General features: G+C 38.9%; 1 long non-coding RNA gene across 2 annotated transcripts in view; it reads left to right on the forward strand.

The window, feature by feature from the left end:
• Positions 1-234: 234 nt before the first annotated feature.
• LOC138150514 (uncharacterized) overlaps positions 235-21018 on the forward strand; it is a 113688-nt gene continuing 92904 nt past the window's right edge. For both annotated transcript variants that reach the window (XR_011165577.1, XR_011165578.1), the window contains exons 1-2: positions 235-280; positions 9760-9856. This is a non-coding gene — a long non-coding RNA (uncharacterized lncRNA). The remainder of the gene's footprint in view (positions 281-9759; positions 9857-21018) is intronic.

Here is a 21018-nt window from a genome sequence, read left to right on the forward strand (position 1 = left end):
ACAGCCTATTTCCATGTTGTAGGAATGTGTGGTTATCTCAGTACTAAGACTTAGAAGCCCATTCAAAGAGAATTGTGCCAATCTGGATTCTAGGGTCATTTCCTAACCCTGGGAAAAGGGAGTAGCTCATTTATTTATATCCAGAGATCTTCATGCAAATCTCTGAATACATTTCAAAGAAGGCCTATCATCTGTCACTAAAGGATTCTTGCTACAGATGGCCTCCAAGGTGCTATTTTGGGGAGGCAACCAGCAGAGAAGGCCTGCTGCTGCTCTTGTGGTAAGGAAACTCCAACCACCTCTGAAAAATGCAAAAACTGCCTTCTTATCATGCATGCCCTACTCACTTCTCTCCACTTATTAGCACTGCAAGCTGTTCTCACCCCTTTTAGCATTTTTTTCCTTTTCTTTCTCTACCTTTTTATTTTCTATTTCCTCTGATTCTCTTCCTTTTTCTCTTTTTCCATCCCCTTTTCTTTTCCCTCACCTCTCTCCTCCCTCCAATTGTGTCTTTAGTTACTCTCTCACTCTTTTCTGTCCTGATCTCTCCTTGTTCTTTATGTTGTTTTTCCTCCCTCTTCTGTTTCTTTCCTTTCACCTGTCTTATTCTCTTATTCATTCACTTCCCTTTCTCTCTCTTCTCTCCTACTTTTTCCTGTTTCCAACTTCCTTCTTTCCTCTCCTTTCTACATATAGCACAGAGGAAGAATCTGAACACAATGGGTAATATTTATTGTATAGGCTTTCTTGAAATGGAAATTTTGTTGCTGTATATTTTGAATCTTCTCTTACATTATGCTCTGCACAAGGCATTGCTTTTTTCTTTTGTATTTAAGTTTGCAATATGTTTCTTTTTCTTTTCTTATTGTGTATCTAAGTCTTATTTAAGTTTAAAACGAATTAGTGAAAAAGAAGGAAAAATAGAGGAACTTTCATAAAGTTATATATTTCCTTCCAAATGTATTATCACAAATATACAGATTTACTCCCCTACCCCCAACCCAACAAGTGGGAGGCATAATCTCCCTCTTACCTTGAACCAACTCAGTTCCTAGGAAAGTGAAGGAGATGAGGTTCATAGTTTGACTCATTTCCCACAGAGTTCAGTAACAACTCCAAATCCAAAACACCTGGGTCCCAAGTCCCAGGAAACCTGGCTTCTGAGGGCTTCCATGCCGGCCTGGCATGCTGTACCACCCCACCTATGATTCTGACTTCAAGGACACCATGGTTTAAACTCCCAGTCCTGCAAGGGCACTTAAAATTGAGGAGGAAAACTACGCAGAATAGAAACAAACACCATGAAAACCATTTCTAAGAACTGGGGTAATAGAAAGGGAACAGTGGAAGGAATTTACCCTTTCCTTAACTGGCATCCAAACTGGGCACAGCATATAGGAGTTGCTGAAAAGAGAGTAGCCAAAAAGGTAACAGATCTCACCCCATTTATAGATGCAAGCAGTCAGTGAAGGAGGTGGGGCTATAGGGGACTCAGTGGGCTCAGTGGTAGTCAAGCTAGGCATCCTTAAAATGCCAGCCCAGATTAGATACATCTCTCCCCTCTTCCCCACTCCACAAGCTATTGCCCCTCTCCTCCAATCCTCCATCCTTCTTACTCATGCCTTTGCAAGACTTTTCCCAGAATCAAGTGTGCAGCTGTGGCCCTGAACTCTTTGAAACCTTGTTGTACAGCCTGACTTCCAGGAAAATCAGCTGCCTTGCTACTTGGAGGTTATTCAGCACACCTTAATTCCCACCTCATCCCTCACATGTCCCCCTTTCTTCACTCATGGATGCCCTCTCACTCTCTGTACCTGCAGTTCACCCTCAGCTATTTTGTGTGGCTCTATTCAGCTTGCAGAGGCATGCCTTGTGCCAAAGTCATTAAACATTTATGAATTCTGCATACAAAATAAAGAGAGGATAAATATGGTAAAATAAATGGGGCATCTCCTGATGAGGGATTACCAAAAAGACGGTTTTAGAACACAATGAGCTGCAGTGCATCTGTTCAAACACTATCATTCCCATTTTTCTCTCTCTAAATTTCCACTTTCCTTTCTGATTGGTTTAATGCTTTCAGTCTTTTTTTTTCTTTTTCTGATCCTCAAGGCACAGTTCCAGGCCTTCCTCCTCCAGGAAGTTGGCTTTGGAGATGCTGAAAAAGTCAGTTTTTCCTCTGACCTCTCCCCAACCTTAATTGTACCTTAAATTCCCTTAAGTGCAGTCTATTTTGTATTGTGAAAAGAGCACCTAAACTGGAAACCACAGGCCCTGGATTCTGATCTCTGTTCTATAACTTTGTACTGATAGGATCCTGGGACCCTCATTTCTATTCTCTGAATCTCAGTTTTACCTTCTGTAAGATAATGATGATGATGATGATGATGAAGATAACACTAATAATAGCCCTACCTTCCTCATAGCAGCATTGTGATGATCAAATAAAAGAAACTTTAAATATAATGAAAATGTGAACCACTGACCTCAGAGAGGTGTTATGGGGAAATATTTTGTGGACGTTCACTTAGTTGTAGGAACTAAGCCTATGATTTCATTAATATATGGAACCACTATATGAGGAAACTATCAGTACAAGTTGCTCACATTTCTACAACTTCTAATGTTACCAAGTTACCAAGAGCCCTGCCAGTTTAAATGGCTCACCAAGGGTCATCCACTTGGTCCATGTCAGGGGCAGCATTTTAACCTAGGTTTGCCTTTCAGGCTGGTACTTGATCCCTTATGCAAAAAAAAAATGCTTCTTCCTTTAAAAATCTATGCAAATGTGTTATTTTTATACTTGAATTGATGTCATTTTCTTACACTCTACTGCTAATTCACTGAGGTCAGAGGGTATGTATTCAATTTGTTTCCCAACTTTGTCCATCTGATGCCTGACCCCATTCTGAGCGTATAGTAGATACTCAAATGAACAACAAATGGTTATTAAATGCCTACTACATACCAGGCACTATTCTAGGTGTTGAGAATAGAAATTAAAAAAAAAATGAAAACATCCTGGCTCTACCAGAGTTTACATTCTAACAGAGGAGAGAGTGTGTATAGTTTTAATGCATAAAAATTAACACAATGTGTAGGAAAGCACTAGCATCTGGGGGAATGGGGAAGGCCCCAATGAGGGAGTGGTATTTGAATCAAGTTTGAAGAAATCTAGAGATTTGGAAGGAAGTATTTCCAGATGGAGTAAGAAGCGGAGTATGAAAGGGCAGATAGACTGGGGGATAGAATTTCATATGGGAGACTTGGCCAGAAATCCAGTTTGGTTGGACTATAGAATATGTATAGGAGTATAATGTATACTTAGGCATTAAAGTTAGGTTAGAGTTAGGTTCTGAAGGAGCTTTAATGTCAAAGAAAGTATTACATTTTTGATCCTAGAAGTAACAGGCAGCCACTGAAGTTTACTGATCAGGGAGGTTGATGGGGTCAGACCTGAATTTGAGAAATATCACTTGGGTAGTTATTCAGAGGAAGGATTAGAGAATGGAAAGGCTTGAGACAGGGAGGTCAACTGGGACGCTGTTGTAATCATTCTACAGGGAAATGTTGAAAAAAACTGAACCAGGGAGGCAGCTCTTTGAGTGTGGAGAAGAGTATTGAGAGTGAGAGCTGTAACGGAGGGGGAATTAGCTCAGCTTGCCAGTTGATTGGATACATAAGGTGAGGGAGAGCAATGAGGTTACAGGCCTTGGTGAGTGGAAGGATGGCGATGAATTCAACTAAAGATATAATGGCAGATTTGGGGTGGTGGGAATAGATGAATTCTGTTTGGGATGTGTTGAATTTCAGATATTAAGGCAAAATGTCTGAGAGTTAGTTGTTGAGGTTGGACAATAACTCAGGAGAGAGCCTGCAGTTTGATGTGTAGCCCTGGGAGGCATTTGCATATAAGAGGACAATCAGACCCATGGGCTCAATAACTATTAAATGGATGTTGTAGGATGAAACCTTCCTGTCTTCCCTGATTAGTGTAGAAGCATCATAGTGCCCTGAAAAAAGCCCTAGATGTGGAATCAAGATGAAATGAGTTCAAATCTCAGTTCTGCTACTTACCAATATGACCTTAAGCAATTCACTCCCCTCTTCATGGGACTTGGAATATCACTTGTAAAATTAGGTGAGACAAGATGATCTCTAAGGTATAATATCCCTGGCTCCGCAGCAACATAGACGGAAGTACTTGAATTGGGACCAACTAAGGATATGGGACAGGCACTAGAGAAACGGGTAGAGTAATTGAAGAACCCAGGATATCCCAAGCTATTCTACTTACCATGTCATTGATAACACTGAAGCTGGGGAAATATTGAAGTTTGTTCCGCGCCTCGCTCTCTTTTTGAAATTTTAGCCTTTTAGAACTCTAGAGGGCAAAATAAAGGATATGAGGTCGTGGTCAGGGACATTAATCAACACGCATTTAAATCATGCTTTATACCAGTCACTGTATTAAGAATATAAAGGTAAATCATGAATTCTTACCTTTAAGGAGATTCATAATCATAATTGTTGAAAGGTTTCTATGTATTGTGCCCTGTTTGTCATAGGTAGAGAGCTACAGATAGACATAGATGTATAGATATATGCCATATATACACATACATATACATTCATGTGTATACATGCACATGTGCACTTACATGTGTGCGCATATGGAGATCACACCTGTATGCATTCACATATAAACATGTATATTATATGCACATAAGTATGCATATGCAATGCATATACACATGCACATTTACCTATGCACATAAACACATATGAATACATGTATACATAGGTGTATGCATACATGCTGAGTATATGTATATGTTAGCTGGGGCAGAACAGGAATCAGACAAAATTCTCAATAATGGAAGGGGGTGGGGATATGGATGGAGAGTCTGCCTCAACTCTGAATTTTAGGGATGCAAATCAACTTAGAGAACAATTCTTTCATTTGAAATATAAATTAACTGAGGCCCAGAGATTAGAAATAAGCTGCCCAGAGTTATATAACCAGTGAATGGGGGAACTGGGATCACAGTACACATCTCCTAGGCCAAACTTCTTCCCACTCAGCTGTCCTTCCTCAGAGAATTTTTTTTCAAATTACCATTTCTCCATCACCCCCACTTCCTTTATCTACCCCCACCCCTGGCTTTGTGGCTATATTTAGTGTAGTCCAGGAAAATAATGCAGATTGGACTCTCAGCCAGTTGTGAGAATAGGGTGGATGTCCAGTGTACCGTGAGCTTTGTTCATCATGCCACTTACTCTCCAGGGTTCATTACACATGCTGACCTTGGCAGGGACATAGGTGATGGATTAAACAATGTGGAAAAATTAAGACTTGACTCCTGATCATTTCAGTATCATGAGGGAGAACTGGAATTATAATACCTAGCAGGCCACCTTTTCACCTTTCAACCTTTCATGACTTAGTAATAGGAGTGACATTGATAATAAATGCATCTATTTCATTCACAAACTATTGTCACATATATTCTCTTATTTGGTTTTTACATCAGCCCTGTGAAGTCGGTATTTTTTTTCATATTGTTATCCCCATTTTGTAGATATGAAAAGTGTGATTTAGGAAAGCAACTTGTCCAAATTTACCCTGCTAAATTTAACCTGCTAAGCAGAACTCAAATTCAGTTCTTCTCACTCCTAGTCCAATAGCTTTGACAGAGTTGACCCTTTCCACAAGAACTTATAAACCATAAATGCTATTGAGAAAAGAGTGGACTCTTTCTGTTCCTTAGAAGGATATCCCATTATGTCATGAAGATTGGGAGGGGGTTGTGATAGCCTAATACCAAGACTCTTTAGAGAATCTCAAAACTGATCTTATCTCCACGTAATATCCTCCTTCCTGGCACACAACCCCTCCTGGCTTCTTTCTGAAGTGGAGAGTTAGGCTCCCAGGCTAGTCAGAGACTATAGAAACATCTTTCTGCTGGGGACTCTCCATGGCATTGATTCCTTGGGAGATTTATGTCATTGACCTGATCTCAATGAAGGAACTAAATCCAATTCACTAAGGAATTACAAGCCTGTCTGATCAATAATCTATTTATCTCCTTCACTTTGCCATCTTTAGACACTCCAAACCTGTCATAGGAAATTGAAAGCTTTTTAAAAATATAATTATAATGATTTTTGAAGAGGTCTCTAGCACTTCTGGGGAAACCCTGGGGACTGTGAGGAAATATAGCCTCCAAGTGTGAAATAAAAACCAAACTTCAGCGTCCAGTCAGGGATATGAACTAAAGACATTATTAAAAAGTATAGTGTCCAGATAATAGGAAATAACATTTCCTCTCTGCTTTTGCTGTGATGGTACCACCTAGGTGGTATTGTCCTACTTCTGAGCCTAACATTTTAGGAGACAGCATCAAACTGGAATATATTTTGAGAAAGTGGCAAGGATAGGGAGTGTTCAAGAATAGCATATGATGAGTGGAAATTACTGAGCACATTTAGCTTGGAGAAGAGAAGACTAAGGGAAGGCATGCTAGATGACTTCAAATATGTCACATTTGCCATTACCACTACTGCTACCACCACCACCACCATCACTACCAGTATTGTTACTACTACTATTACTATTAGCACTGCTACTATGGATATTAATGCCACTACTATTATTACTACCACAACTACCACCACCACCACTGCTACTACTACCACGACTACTATTATAACAGTTGTTGTCTGTTTTCAAAGAGAACCAATGACATCAGGATGTAGAGGTCAGGGTACAATGTGTTCAGCTGCTGCTGGTCAGTCCAATATGAGTTCAGAAGGCTCTAACACAGACTGAACACAAGTAGTCCACTAGAACATTTGGGAAGAAGATGTCTCTGAATTTACATAGTTCACATTTCCTTTATACTACTGAAATTCTCCTTTGCTCATGGAGTACAAGGTTCTTAAAGGCAGGCATGCCATGTTAGGCGGTCCTGTGCCAGCAACTCCCATGTCCCACAATTGATACTTTACTCAGAGTGTTCTCATTTTGTTTCTTTTGACCACCAGATGAGTGCTTGTCTTGTGAGTTCTCTGTAAAATAATCTTTTAGGTAAGTGTGTTTGTCATCCAGGTTACATGGCCTGTCCGTCAAAGTTGTGTTCTCTGTACTAGAGTTTAAATGCTTGGCAGTTCAGTTAAAGAGGGGACCTCAGTATTTGGTGCATTATCTTGTGAGATGATCTTCAGAATATTCCTAAGAAAATTTAAGTGGAAGTGGTAGAGTTTTCTGGCCTGGCATGGAGAGACTATCTAGGTTTCAAAGGCATATGACAGTTGAAGTCAGCACAGCAGATCTGTGGACCTTTAGTGTGGTATGTGCCCTTATGCCCCTTCCTTCCCACACCTTTAGAGCTTTCTTATGCTGAGCTAGCTCAGGTAATGTGTGCATCAGCCTTATCATCTATGTGGACATCCCTGAAAAGTGTACTGCCAAGGTAAATGAGCTTATCCACAGCATTTCAAACTTTTCCATTTGTTGTGACAAATGATTTCTCCTGCGGATGACGCAGTTCTGGTTAGTAAGGGATCTTCGTTTCCTTGTTGTGGTCAAGCCAACCTTAGCACAAGCATCAGAGAATTAGGCTACACTCTGTGGCATCCCAGCATCAGAGGCTGTATTGAGTACACACTCATCTGCAAACAAAAAGTCATATGGCAACTACACTAACTCTCCCTCCACTGTGGTCTTGGCTTATAGCTTTCTTCAAATTGATTAGTTTGCCATCAGCATGGTCGTTGACCTTGATGTCATTTTCTTCCTCGTTGAAGATGTCTGACAACATCATGGAAAACATTATGCTAAAAAGCATGGGAGTAAGTACACAGTCCTGTTTCACTCCATTGGTGATTGGTAAAACATGAGAGCATCATCCTTCATCCAGAACCCATGAGAGCATGCCATCATGAAACTGACATACAATACTGATGAACTTCTCCAGGCAACCAAACTTCACCGTGATCTTGCACAAGCCTTCATTACTGAGAGTATCAAAGGTCTCAGTCAGATCAATGAATGTTGTGTACTGATCTATATTCTGTTCCTGGCATTTCTCCTAGAGTTGCTGGGCAGCAAAAGCCATTCCTCGGGCCTTTCTGAAGCCACACTGACTCTCAGGCAGGTGAATAATCCTTCAGTTAAGGAGGACCCTGGCAAGAATCTTGCTAGTAATGACTAAGGGAGAGACATGCGTTGTGATTGTCCCAAGACATCCTATTCGCTTTCCATTTATAGAGACAGACAATGGAGGAATATTTGAATTCCTGGGGGGGGGGGGGGCGGTAACCTGCTCTTGTCATATAATCTGGAAGACTTCAATTAGCTTCTGTATGAGTAGGGAAACCCCTCTCTTGCAGATCTTTGATGAGATGGAATAATCACCAGGTGCTTTGTAATCTGAAAGGAGCCTGATGGCATTCAGTATATTTTCTTTACCATAGCCACCATTATTAATACTACTACCACTACTATTATCACCACCACTACTAATTATTAATGTGGCATTTTGAGATTTACAAGACACTTTCCTAGGAACAATGTTGTGAGTTAGATAGAGAAGGTACTTTATGGATGCTGAAGTAGAAGCTCAGAGAGGGGAACACACGGGGTGACAAGACCTTTAAATATTACAACTGAGTCATGAGCCCATAAGACCAGTTCTTGTTTGTGTCCCCACTTCATCTCTATGTGACTCAAAATAATAAATAACTTAAAAAATAATTGAACAGTCCCAAAGTGTTAAAAGACTTAGTAAGCTCTTTGTCACTAGAAGGGCTCAATTAGAGCCTGGTTAGATGTTTGTCAGGATGGATAAAGAAAGATTCCTGTATTGGATGCCAATCTACTTAAAGGCTTTTATTGTCCCTTGCAATGAATAGAATTCTATGAGTTAGTGATTATGAGATCTTGTCAGAAGTCTGGAACATGCCAATTTGTGGGGAGGGGAATAGATAGATATCCAGGGAATCACGTTAGAAATATACACAATTTAAATTCAGTAATCAGATCTCATTGTTCAAGCCATTATGACTCAGGAATCTCTACTAATTCTTCCCATATGTCCTTGCCTTCTCTACATAGTAGAAATAAAATATTTTGTTGGTTTCTTGATTGACTGGTGCTAGTGGCATATGAACCTCTCCCTGGTTCCATACTCAATTTCTTCTGGCTTAGATTTATGACCCTACTTTTCACGCTGAAAATCTCTGGACAGCACAAGGAAGTACTTGTACCTTACAAACAATGCAAGAAGAAAAAAAAATGTCTCTAACAGTCAAGGTGATATATGGCGTGGTTCAAGGAAATAGAGGAGAAATTTCCCCCCAAAAATTGCAATGCAGTTTTGATATATAAAATGGCAAGCTAGGTGTGGGGTGAAAAGATCAGTAAACTATGCCTTACAGTTAGACTTTTCTGCAATTATCTCAGTCTGTTTTGGTGCCTGGGGACGTGATAGTCAATTGCAATAAGTAAATCACCAGAGAAACTAGGTGAGGATAGCACTTCCAGTAACCTACCATGAATATATTAAGATGTCTGAGTCGGAAGGAATTTAGAACACAAACTATTAGACTATAGATTGGGTGAACTAGGTGTGACCTTTAAATAGAAATGTAAAGGACTTCCGAGATGACAGGGATTGTGTAAGGGAGATCCTACTCAGGTACCAGTTAGACTAGTTGACCTCTGTTTTCTAATCTGAGTTTCTATCATCCCAAAAGTTAGGGGGAAGAAGAGATCACTGTGGATGGTGTTGCTCCAGTTGGCTTCACAGGGAAGGTGACATTTTAGCTGGGTCTTGAAGAATGGCTTTTCCTTGTAAGTAAAGGGAAAAATTTTGTGGGAAAGATTTTATCCTTCTCTCTCTCCCTCTCCCATTCCCATCCCATGCTCGTCTTGCTTAATATTACTGCTTAACAGTAGGCCTCTAATATTGTCTCTTCTCCTGGGATCACACAATCTTGCTCTCATGCCATACTCACTTTCTAAGTTGTCTCATTCCTTTACCTTGAAAACCAAAGAAAGGATTGCTCACGATTTGAAAACTAGCCAGAAAGGGATACAGGAGACCTTCCTTCTAGCTGCCTCCATTTTATTTATTTTTCTATAACCAATAATATTTGTCACTGTGGGCCCCCCATTAGGTTATTATAAACAGTTACGATTATGGGAGAAACTAGCTCTGCTCTGGAAGAAACAATCGGAAAATAGGAGATTTGGAAAAGTACAGAGATAGTACATTCCTGAGGGTACATATGTCACCATATAGGAATGCCCTGGAATTCCTGACACCTGCATTTTACAGTGAATGTACTACATTTCCAAATTTAACCTCTGGGGTCTATAACAAACAAGAATAATTAACAAATTGATGAATTATGGCTCTGTTTATCCTACTATTATGAAGGATAATTAATTCCATATACTGTTGTTAAATTAATTTTTCTCAAACACCACCTTTATCAGTCACTCCCCCCCCCAAAAAAAAAATCAGGTGTATCATTCACTGTATAGAGGACAAAAATTTACCTTCTTCAAGCAACCATTCATTCAAATTCCTCTATAATGGTCCCTCAGTCTACCTTTCCAATTTTTTTCTCTATGAGAGACAGCTACAGAATCCCAGTATCCTACTGTAATAAAGTCACTTCCCTATTTGTTTATCTCTAAAATGAAGAGATGAGACTAGATAAGGTGTAAGGTAATTTCCTAGCTCTAATCACCATAGTCCACATACCCTACAAGAACCCTCTTCTCAAATTGTTCTACCAACAATAAGCTAATTTTCATATGCTCCTTCTTGTTTCTACCTTTGCTCATGTTTTGTAGTCTTGACTTTTATTTTTAACACCTTTATTTAAATTAAAACACACACGCATGTGCACACACCTTGGAGAACTTCTACAGTTTCCAGAAGAGCTCAAGTTTTACCTTGCCACCAAAATTTTCTTTGACTACTCTAGGCCCTACTAATCCCTTTACTTAAATCCTTATTCATTTATTTTTTAATAGATATTGCACATTTGAAATATATAGCACATATGGAATATAAACACACATCACATTCTAAGCTAAACTAAAACCACTTTAAGGTAACAATTTTTAAACTGTTATATATAAGGCTCTTTACTTATTTCTTTTTTTTCTTTGCCTTTATGAAGTTCTTAGCAGTGATACTACCTTTTGCAGATATTCTCTCCTTTCTCAGTTCCTATAACACTTTCTATTACTTGTCTAACCACTCCTCAAACTCCTTTCCTACCTCAAAATCTATCTCAAGCATATCTCAGCAAAGATCTCAGCCCTCAGAGACCCTTTCCTTAGAATTATAGATGTAGATCTGCAAGGAAAGGCCTCAGAAGCCATCTAGTCTGACCACCTCATTTTATAATTGAAGAAGTTGAGGAATAGGGAAGTTAAGTAGGCTACTCATATTCACCCAGATGTTCAGAAATTGGATTTGAACCCAGGTCCTCTGTCATCAAGGCCAATGTTCTTTCTGCTGTGCCATGCTGCCTCACATCTTCTTTCTCTATATCTAATCTCTTGCTGGTTTCATTCACTTCCAGTCCTGGGTTGAATTATCATCTCTGTGGAGATGTTTGTCCATGGGGGTGTATGGGGTTTTCAGGGAAGACCAGCTCCTCTGGCACTTTTCAGGGCTGCTCCTCTATTTTTGGTGTCCACCTCCTACTCCACTCTCACCTGTGGTTCCTCTAATCTGTAGAATGAGCAGGAGACACAATCTCCTAAAACATTCCTGGCAAGCAGATTAACCAGGTTGAGGGTAACTAGCAGGTCTCAAACCCATTGGTGAGTTAGGTAGATATCTACCCCTGGCATGCAAAACCCTCACCTGGTGGAACAGGTAGAGGAGAACAATTTATTCCAATGGCCCTGAAGGTGGCTGAAGCAGAGTCTATGGAGTACTTAGAGTTTGGTCAGACATGGGAGATTCCACTGCATCCTGAGTCATCATCAGTGGTCTTGATTTTTGTCTTGCCACTGGACTTTGATGACTCTGGAAGAAAGAGTGAAGCTAATGAACTTAAATCCAACTTACGTGCAAGTCAAGACATCACTGCGTGACATCATTGGTCTACTCCAAAAATGAAGGATGAACAACAATCTTTCTCCTGGCTTACATCAACACCTTACACCCAGATATCCCATAGGTATGTCAAACTTGCTTTGGACAAAATAGAACACATAATTTCCCACTAAACTTTCTCCTTGTCCAAAAAGCTGATTTCTCCTGAGGGTGCAACCACACTACCTGTCACCCAGGTTCATGATCTTCATGATCCTATACTATTTCCTCTTATCTACCAAATCTCACTTATGCTGCCTCCATATTTGTCTATTCATCCCATTCTCCCCATAGAGAATTATTACCTTGAATCATGATTTATCGCCTCCTGCCTGGCCTACTTTTGCTGTTCAATCATTATCATGTCTGATTCTTTGTGACCCCAAAAGGTTTCCTTTGCAAAGATATTGGAATGACTTACCATTTCCTTTTCCAGTGGATTAAGGCAAACAGATATTAAGTGACTTGGCCAGCATCACATAACTATTTAGTATCTCATACTGAATTTGAATTCAGGTCTTCCTAACTCCAGATTCATTGCTCTATCCACTGAGTCACCTATCTGCCTTTTGCAGTACCCTAATTTTTCCCCTGCTTCTTCCCTTCTCCAATTTATGTTGTGTAAAGCTTCCAAAATTAAGTTCCTAAAGCATGTCTGGCCACAGCACTCCCCTGAATCTCTCCTTCCTTCAGTTCTTTCCTATTGTTCTGTAGTGTTGGAAGAATACTCAATTTGAAGGCAGAGGACCTAGGGCCAAATTCCAATTCGACCAATTATTTGTCTGTGTCACCTTTGTGGCAAATGAAAAGTTAAATGACTGAGGAAACAAAGATTCAGTCTTCTGAGCATTTCAATTTATGCAGAAATGCATCGCAATTGCCCAATAAACCCAAGACCAGACTTCCTCAGCGTAGCCCTGGACCCCAAATACAAGGGAAAGCAAACTTTTATACCTTAAAAACAATCAAATAAGACCTATTAATCAAAAGGAAAAATACAATATTGGGTAATCTAATTTCTAATTGGATGAAAGATTAAGACCTCTCCGAGTTGGGAGGGAAAGAGCAAACCGGTACAATTCCCTGAATTCAGAAAAAAAGAGGTGTCCCATTCTCCCAGCCCCCGCCTCAAGTATCTGTGTATAATCAAAGGAATATGGAAAATATAATTGATTGATTGGTATGAGACCAGTTTTCAGATAAGACATGAGAAGTACTATGGTGAGAAAACACCTTGAATCAATTTTTAGATCTGCCTGGGTTGCTAATTAGCATAATCTAGGTCATTAGTTAATGGTCTCTAAAAAGAGGTAGAGGTGGTCTAGTTTCCCAGTCACACATGGCTAGTTTCAAACATTGAAATAGTATTTTCCTAATTTCTACAATTGATTAAGTTTTCTCATGAGACAGAAATTGGACTAGGTCCATAATTGAGTAGAAAGGACCTGAGCTAGATCCAGAATTGAGCCAGGAGATGGAGTCAGTGTAGTTGACTCAATAACTGCCATCATTCACTGATCCAGTCCTCCAATTCCCTTGGGTCAGGCAAGCAAGTGACAATTCTCAGGGCTTCAGTTTTCTTTTCTTTTCTTTTCTTTTCTTTTCTTTTCTTTTCTTTTCTTTTCTTTTCTTTTCTTATCTTATCTTTTCTTTTCTTTTCTTTTCTTATCTTTTCTTTTCTTTTCTTTTCTTTTCTTTTCTTTTCTTTTTCCTTTTAAAAATTTATTTGTGTTTTTTAAAATTATTTTATTTTTTAGGGCTTCAGTTTTCTTATCTATGAAATCAAAAGGTTGGACAGTATGACATCATATATTCCTCCCAGCTCTAAAACTTATGAACCTCTGGGATAGATAAAATATCAGCAGGACACTGAAAGTTATTCACAAAATGGCTCCCACCTAGCTTTCTAAATTTTGCTTTATTCCCCCTTTTTTGTTTCTTTCTTTGCTACCTACTGAATTTAACCTGCTTGATATTTCCTGAAGGCAGTATTCCATTTCCTGGGGCCATGCCCATGCATAGTCCATATTCCCCATGCCCTGAATTTACTCCTTTTTAGTAACTGACTTTGAGAAGCCTTCCCTTCCTTCAAGGCTGTCTTACATCACCTCCCTAGGAAGTAGCACATTGACCCTCTATAAATTATATTTATTTTTTCTTTACCTAATCTATCCCTTGGGAGACTGTAAGCTCCTTCAGGACAGGATTATTGTGGTTGTTTTGCTTTTTGATTTAGTATATCCAATGCCTTGCCAACATTGGTCACTTCAATTTTTTGTTGAATTAAATGGTTTCATCAAGTGAATTTCCCTCCATCTCTTCTAAACACAGGCAATTCTGGGTCATAAAAATATGCTATGTTCATGGCTGATTTTGTTTTTAATTTTGAAAACTGTCAGGAATAACTAGGAATGATTCTGCTTTCCACTTGGTTTAACTTTGAACTAAAATTCACCAGATTCATGAAAGCAGTTATCTTTCTTGTGTAGACCTAGGGAGTGAGAAATTCTAGGAAATAGCTGGCAATCAGAGAACAGAACAGCAGCCTAGACACTGTGGAAGGAGAAAATGGATGTTCCTTATTACACTGTTCATGAGGGCTGGTCCAGCAAGTCCATGGAATCAGAAAGCCTAACTACATTTTCCCATGGCCATTGTATAAATTGCAAACACTAGCTTGTGTACTTTGATATGCCATTCAGGACTCTCCATAATTACTCCTGGTACTCACAACCCTTTACATTCTGATATCTTACTGTTCTCTAATGTTTAGCCCATGGATCAATAAGGATGTGCATCTTACTGTCCATCTCATGTAAGATAACTGCTTTCCTCCAGCCAGAAGATGTGGCTTCCAATCCAAGATTGGCATGCTAGATAGTCACACAACCATACTTAAATCTCAGCCTTATACCCCATCTATAAAATGGGAAAGTTACCCTTGCATTATGTGCAATTGGGTGGCACATGGATAGAGCAGCAAGCCTGGAGTCAGAAAGACTTACCTTCGCAAGTTCAAATGTGCCCTGAGATGCTTACTAGCTGTGTGACCCTGGGCATGTCACTTAACCCTGTTTGCCTCAGTTTCTTCATCTGCAAAATGAACTGGAGAAGGAAATGGCAAATTATTGTGGATCTTTGCCAAGAAAACCCCAAAATGGTGTCATAAAGAGTTGAACACAACTAAAACAACAGAAGAACAACAATAATCCCTTTATTCCTTTTTTATAATATTTTTAGTGAATGAAATTAAGCAAGGTATGTGAAGGCCCCTTACCCCTATGACTGTGCTCCCATATCTTATACATATCTTCCCGTATATATGCTCTCCTGTCTTTAAATTCCTGGAGCCCTTAAGAGAGTGGAGAAAAAGAACAGCAGCAATAACAACCCTGGGTAAGCTTTAATGGATTCTGTATTCTACTTTTTTAATACTTCATTTATTCAATTAAAAATGGCAAGTACAAAGAGGGCCATAATAATGATTATTTATAGAGCAAAGCCTATTATGCACAAATTCCCCTGCTAGATACCGAAAAGTGATTTAAAAAAGAGTAAAACCTGGTATCACTGGACCTCAAGATGTTCACAATCAAGTTGAGGAAAAGAAATTTAATAATAACTGTCAAGAACTCTCTCATGACAGACAAATTCTGATCTTAGTCTTGCCATTAGTCTAATGAGTAATGTGGGCCAAATCAATTTTCTTCTCAACACCTCAGTTTCCAAATATACAAAATTATAATATTGAGCATAATGGTCTCAAGGAGCCTCTTGAATGCTAATATTCTATGTTGCAGAGACTCTTATTGGTGAGACATACTTTAAAAAATCCATGCTAATATTTCATACCACAATTTTTTTTTGCTTTTTTTGAGGGCAATTGGGATTAAGTGACTTGCCCAAGGTCACATTGCTAGTTTTTGTGTTAAGTGTCTGAGGCTGGATTTGAACTCAGATCCTCCTGACTCCAGGGCCAGTGCTCTATTCACTGTGCCACCTAGCCACCCCTGATACCACAATTCTTAATTGTACAATTATATATATGAATGTATATATACATATATATACACACACATATATACATATATACTTATTTTTATGCAAGTTCTAAAAATCTTGAGAACTTTGGATTTTTTAGTTTTGGCAATCATTTATCTTGGCAGATTATACTCAATGATTCACCTTTCAGAGGACTTTCTTTGAAAACAGGAATGAAATTTATTTGAGAATATAGAATCTTAGCCTGAAGTTGGGAACAACACAAGAGGTCTTCAAGTTTGACTTCTTCATATGAAAACCATTCTTCAACAGAAAGCATCAAATTGTAAAGTATTGCTTGAGGAACTTATTTTTAACAAATTCTAAAAGTAGCACACAGCCAAGGAGATATCTACAAAGAAGAGACCTAAATAGAACATGTTCTCTCCATGTCACAGAATAAAAAACCAAAACCATGCTTTCCAAAACAAGAAGCTAATAATGGCAGCAAGGAGAAGTTTGTCACTGTTCGATGTGTGCATGCATGCGTGTATGTGTTCATGTTTCTGTTCATGCATGTGTGCATGCCTCTGTGTGTGTGTGTTTTCACACGCGCACAACTACCAGAAGGTCCTTTCTGTCAAGGTTGTTTATATACGTGAAAGATTAGCTCCCATCCTTTAGAATTTGGGTGACTTTCCACACTACATGGTCCTTTTTCTCACATCACATGTCTCTTTTCCTCCATTACTTGGTCTAGTCCTCTTATGTACTTCACATCTTGGTAGTCAGATGGCCATTCCAGGCCATCAGAATCTTGCTTACTCATGAATCTATAGCCTAGGCATAAATGCCCTCAAACTATATGGTTTGTTGCTCTCTACAGTTTAGAAGGTTATTAGAGTTATAGTATATGTATCTATATCTATCTGTATATATATATATATATATATAGAGAGAGAGTTGTTAGAGTATATATAATATACCAATATAATTATTGGTATAATTAAAACCATGATAATTTTTAATTAAGATTAGCCCCTGGCTGGAGTTAAGGGTGGGGGTGGGATGAGGTGGAGCACAGCATTTTGGACTGAAGTAGAAAGCTCTGTTCTGTTTAGTTCTGTAGATTCCAAGCTATTCCTTTGGCTCTTTCCAATATAACAATTTCCCCTTAAACAATTGCTTAACAGACCTGAATATAAAGAGATTATGTTCAATCATAGTTTTATATACAATAACTTGTGAATTAAGAGCAATTTAAAGAGAGAATTTGGATAAAATGGCCACTAGCTTCTGCAAAGGGAGAAATGGGAAAGGGAGCTAAAACTTCCCTAACCTATGCCTGGTCTCAGAGTAACACCGACAATACTAGTACATTCCAATCATCCTCACTAGAGATTCTTTTTTCCCTAATGATTAAAGGATATGATTGTTGTAACTACACCTGAAATGTTCAGGATCTAGTCTCTGATCTTGAATAGCAAAATCAACGATGTCTCTTTCTCTGTCTCTCTGTCTCTCTGTGTCTCTGACTCTCTCCCTTTGTCTCTCTGACTCTTTGTCTCTCTGTCTCTGTCTCTGTCTCTGTTTCTCTGTCTCTGTCTCTGTCTTTCTCCCCTCCTCTTCCCGCTCTTCCCCCTGTGTGTCATTGTGCTGCTGTCACCACAGTTGTTACTCTCCAAATCTTCACAGGGATCTCCCTCTTCCTACCATCCCCAGGGAAAGAAGAAAACACACCTCTCTGATTGGGACTAAAATTTTCAGAATTTAAAGTTAGGTTAAAGTACATGATCTTCAGGGAAATCCCGAATCCTAATTTACCTGTAATGTGTGTATGCATGTGAATATTCACACTGCACAGTCCATATAGAAAGGATATTTATCCTTCCCAATATATTCAGTTTCCAGTTTTTCCTTGTAAGCGACATTAATTTCTTTTCTATATATGTAAGTTAGCTAGCTGCACAAAAGATTATTATAGAACTGCTCAATTTTTTTTTTCAGTGACTAAGAGAATATACTGTAAAAGGGAAAGAGGGACACCCTGTGGGGACATTTTGTGGAAATTGTTCAGTCAGAAATTTGTCAGGCCTAGTAATTGAGCTTGTTTTACTAGGTGCAGTATTTCTTAACCCTGTTTTGATTCTGGATAGATTGTGGTCTCAGAATCCTCATTTTGAAGCAGTATTTTCAGTCATGTCCAACTTTTTATGATTCCATTTGGGGTTTTCCTGGCAAAGATATCAGAGTGATTTGTCACTTCCTTCTCTAGCTTATTTTGCAGATGAGGAAATTGTAGCAAACAGAGTTAAGTGACTTGCCCAGAGTCAGACAGCTAATAAGAGTTTGAGGTCAAATTTGAATTCAGGTCTTCCTGACTCCAGGTCCAGCATGCTATATATATATAGTCCTTGAATCAGAGTATCTTCATGCTACTTAAGAGAAAAAAAATAGTCATCAGATAAGCGTTGCCCTCTTCAAATAGGGCAAACAATGAGGACTTACAAGAAGTCCTGCCATCATCTTCATGAGGATACTTCTTTAATACTCTTCACTACTTCTAAATATCTGTTATGGAATCATTTATGTTAGAAGTGCTATTCAGAACAATGAGCTTGACTTCAATGTGTCTTCCATCATCATTCTAGTAAGCAACATAAGAAAACCTTACACATTAAACATTTCAGTCCTAAGGCTACAACTCTAAGGTGTTTTCTACCTATAACATCTTGTTACTCATGTGTTACTTCATGTAAATGAAGGCAAAGACAGAATGCCAGAATTATGCCAGTAGGATAAATTGTTCAGTAGGAACCTAATCACCTTATAAATGGTATTCTTATCTCCCCCAATAGACTATGGTCATGTTCCACAAGATGTCCATGGCAAAACAAATAACAAAAAGCTGTTACATGCAAGATAAAGATGAGGAACAGAATTAAGCTCCATCATAGTTTTTAAAATACAGATAGAAAGAATAGAAGATATGCCCAGAAAGATTTGCTAGGACTTATCTATCTTCCAGGGTCATTAGGTCACTGGTATCACTGTTTGCCTTCTCTTCCTACCTCCCTTTGGTTACAATGTCCTATGACTGGATCAGAAGTTTCATCTACTTCTGTCTCTCTATCTCTGTCTTTGTCTCTGTGTCTCTCTGTCTCTGTCTCCCTTTTTCTTAATTTATTCCTAATGACACTCTTCTCATTGTTTCCCATGGTGTCTTATCCCTCCAGTTCTGACTCTGTGCTGCCCTTAATTTCAAAGAAACTAATTAGCAGCAGTATAAAGTATGAAGATGGTGGATATGGAGGTGAGGAACCTAGGTTCCAGCTGTAGCTCTCCTAATTATTACCTGTGGGATCTTAGGGACGTTTTTTTTTTTTCATCTCTGGGTCTTAGTATCTTCATCCACAAATGGTGGGGAGGGGAAGGGGAGAGAGGGGATGAAATTAGACAACCTCCAAGGTGACATTGTGAAATCTTTGCTGATAGCAATTTAGGCATATTCATCTCACTTACAAGTTTGTACCCACATGTTGCCCTCTAGTGGCCACACTCAGTACCCCCTCCCTTTTCACTGTTGGGAATAGTCAACAAGGTCTTCTTAAGAAGTATCTAACATCTTTCCCTAGGTTAATAGGATTGTAGAGCTTGAATCAAACCTTAGAGATCATCTAGCCGAGGAGTGGGGAACCTGTGGTTTTGAGGCCACGTATGACACTCTAGGTACTCAAGGGCAACCCTTTGATTGAATCCAAACTTCACAGAACAAATCCCCTTAGTAAAAAGTTTGTTCTATAAAAATTAGTCTCAGTCAAAAGGCCACACTCAAAGAACTAGAAGGCCACACGTGGCCTTGAGGCTGCAGGTTCCCCACCCCTGAAGCCTATATTTCTTGTTTTATAGATGTGTTGGCCTTATGCAAAATCAATCTGTGTTCTGGTTTGAAAGAGGAGGTTCAGGAAAGGAACATTATAAAGTTAGGTTTTTTGGAAGTATACAATAGAAATACATATTAATCCAAGAGTCTCAATTAGCTGTGAGTATAATCTGTTGTGTGCCTTGGATCAGCAGCCTGATAATGCATGTGGTGCCTAGGTTCCAGGATGCTGAAGATAGGGTGCAGTCCATCGACAAACAACTAGAAATATGAGGCAGCAATTGGGACTCCAACCCAAAACACTAAGCAACATTCTTATCTATTTTGTTTATGAGGAAGAAGTGCCCACAAGAGCAATATAGGCCAGGTCATTTTGCAGGGATGATTGGTGTGCCTCCAAAGAGTCACCCAGTTGTGAGATGGCCTTCTCCCATAATTCCATATTAGGTTTGATTGTGTCTGGAACAAGCACTGATCCCAAAAGCAGTAGCAAAAGTGGGTCTCTTCCATTCTTGACTATGGACAATCAGACAGGGTAAAGCAAATTACTAGGTGGTACACAATAACAGAATACATATGTATGTGCATATGTGTGTATCCACAGGTATACATATATACACATACATATATGTCTGTGTATACATGCACTTACATATATGTGTTTATATAGATATCTAACATTTTTAAAGCACTTAATGGTTTTCAAAGTGATTCACATATTTTGACTCATTTGAGGTTCACAACAACCCTGTAAAATAACTGCTAATCTTATTCTTATTTACAAATGAGGAAACTGAGACAAAGTTTAACTGAATTTTCCAGTGTCACACAGGTAGTATTTGAGAAAGAATTTCAACTCATCTTCCCGCCTCCAAGTGCAGTGCTGTATCCAGTATGCCATCTAGCTAACTATCAATTCATCTATCTTTCTATCTATATATCAGTAGAGATCTACATCTATCTATCTATCTATCTATCTATCTATCTATCTATCTATCTATCTATCTATCTACCTATCTATCATCT

This window comes from Petaurus breviceps, unplaced genomic scaffold (assembly GCF_028583685.1).
Source record: "Petaurus breviceps papuanus isolate PSGF00001 unplaced genomic scaffold, PetGlider_PUasm1.0 90879, whole genome shotgun sequence".
Classification (NCBI taxonomy): Eukaryota; Metazoa; Chordata; class Mammalia; order Diprotodontia; family Petauridae; genus Petaurus; species Petaurus breviceps.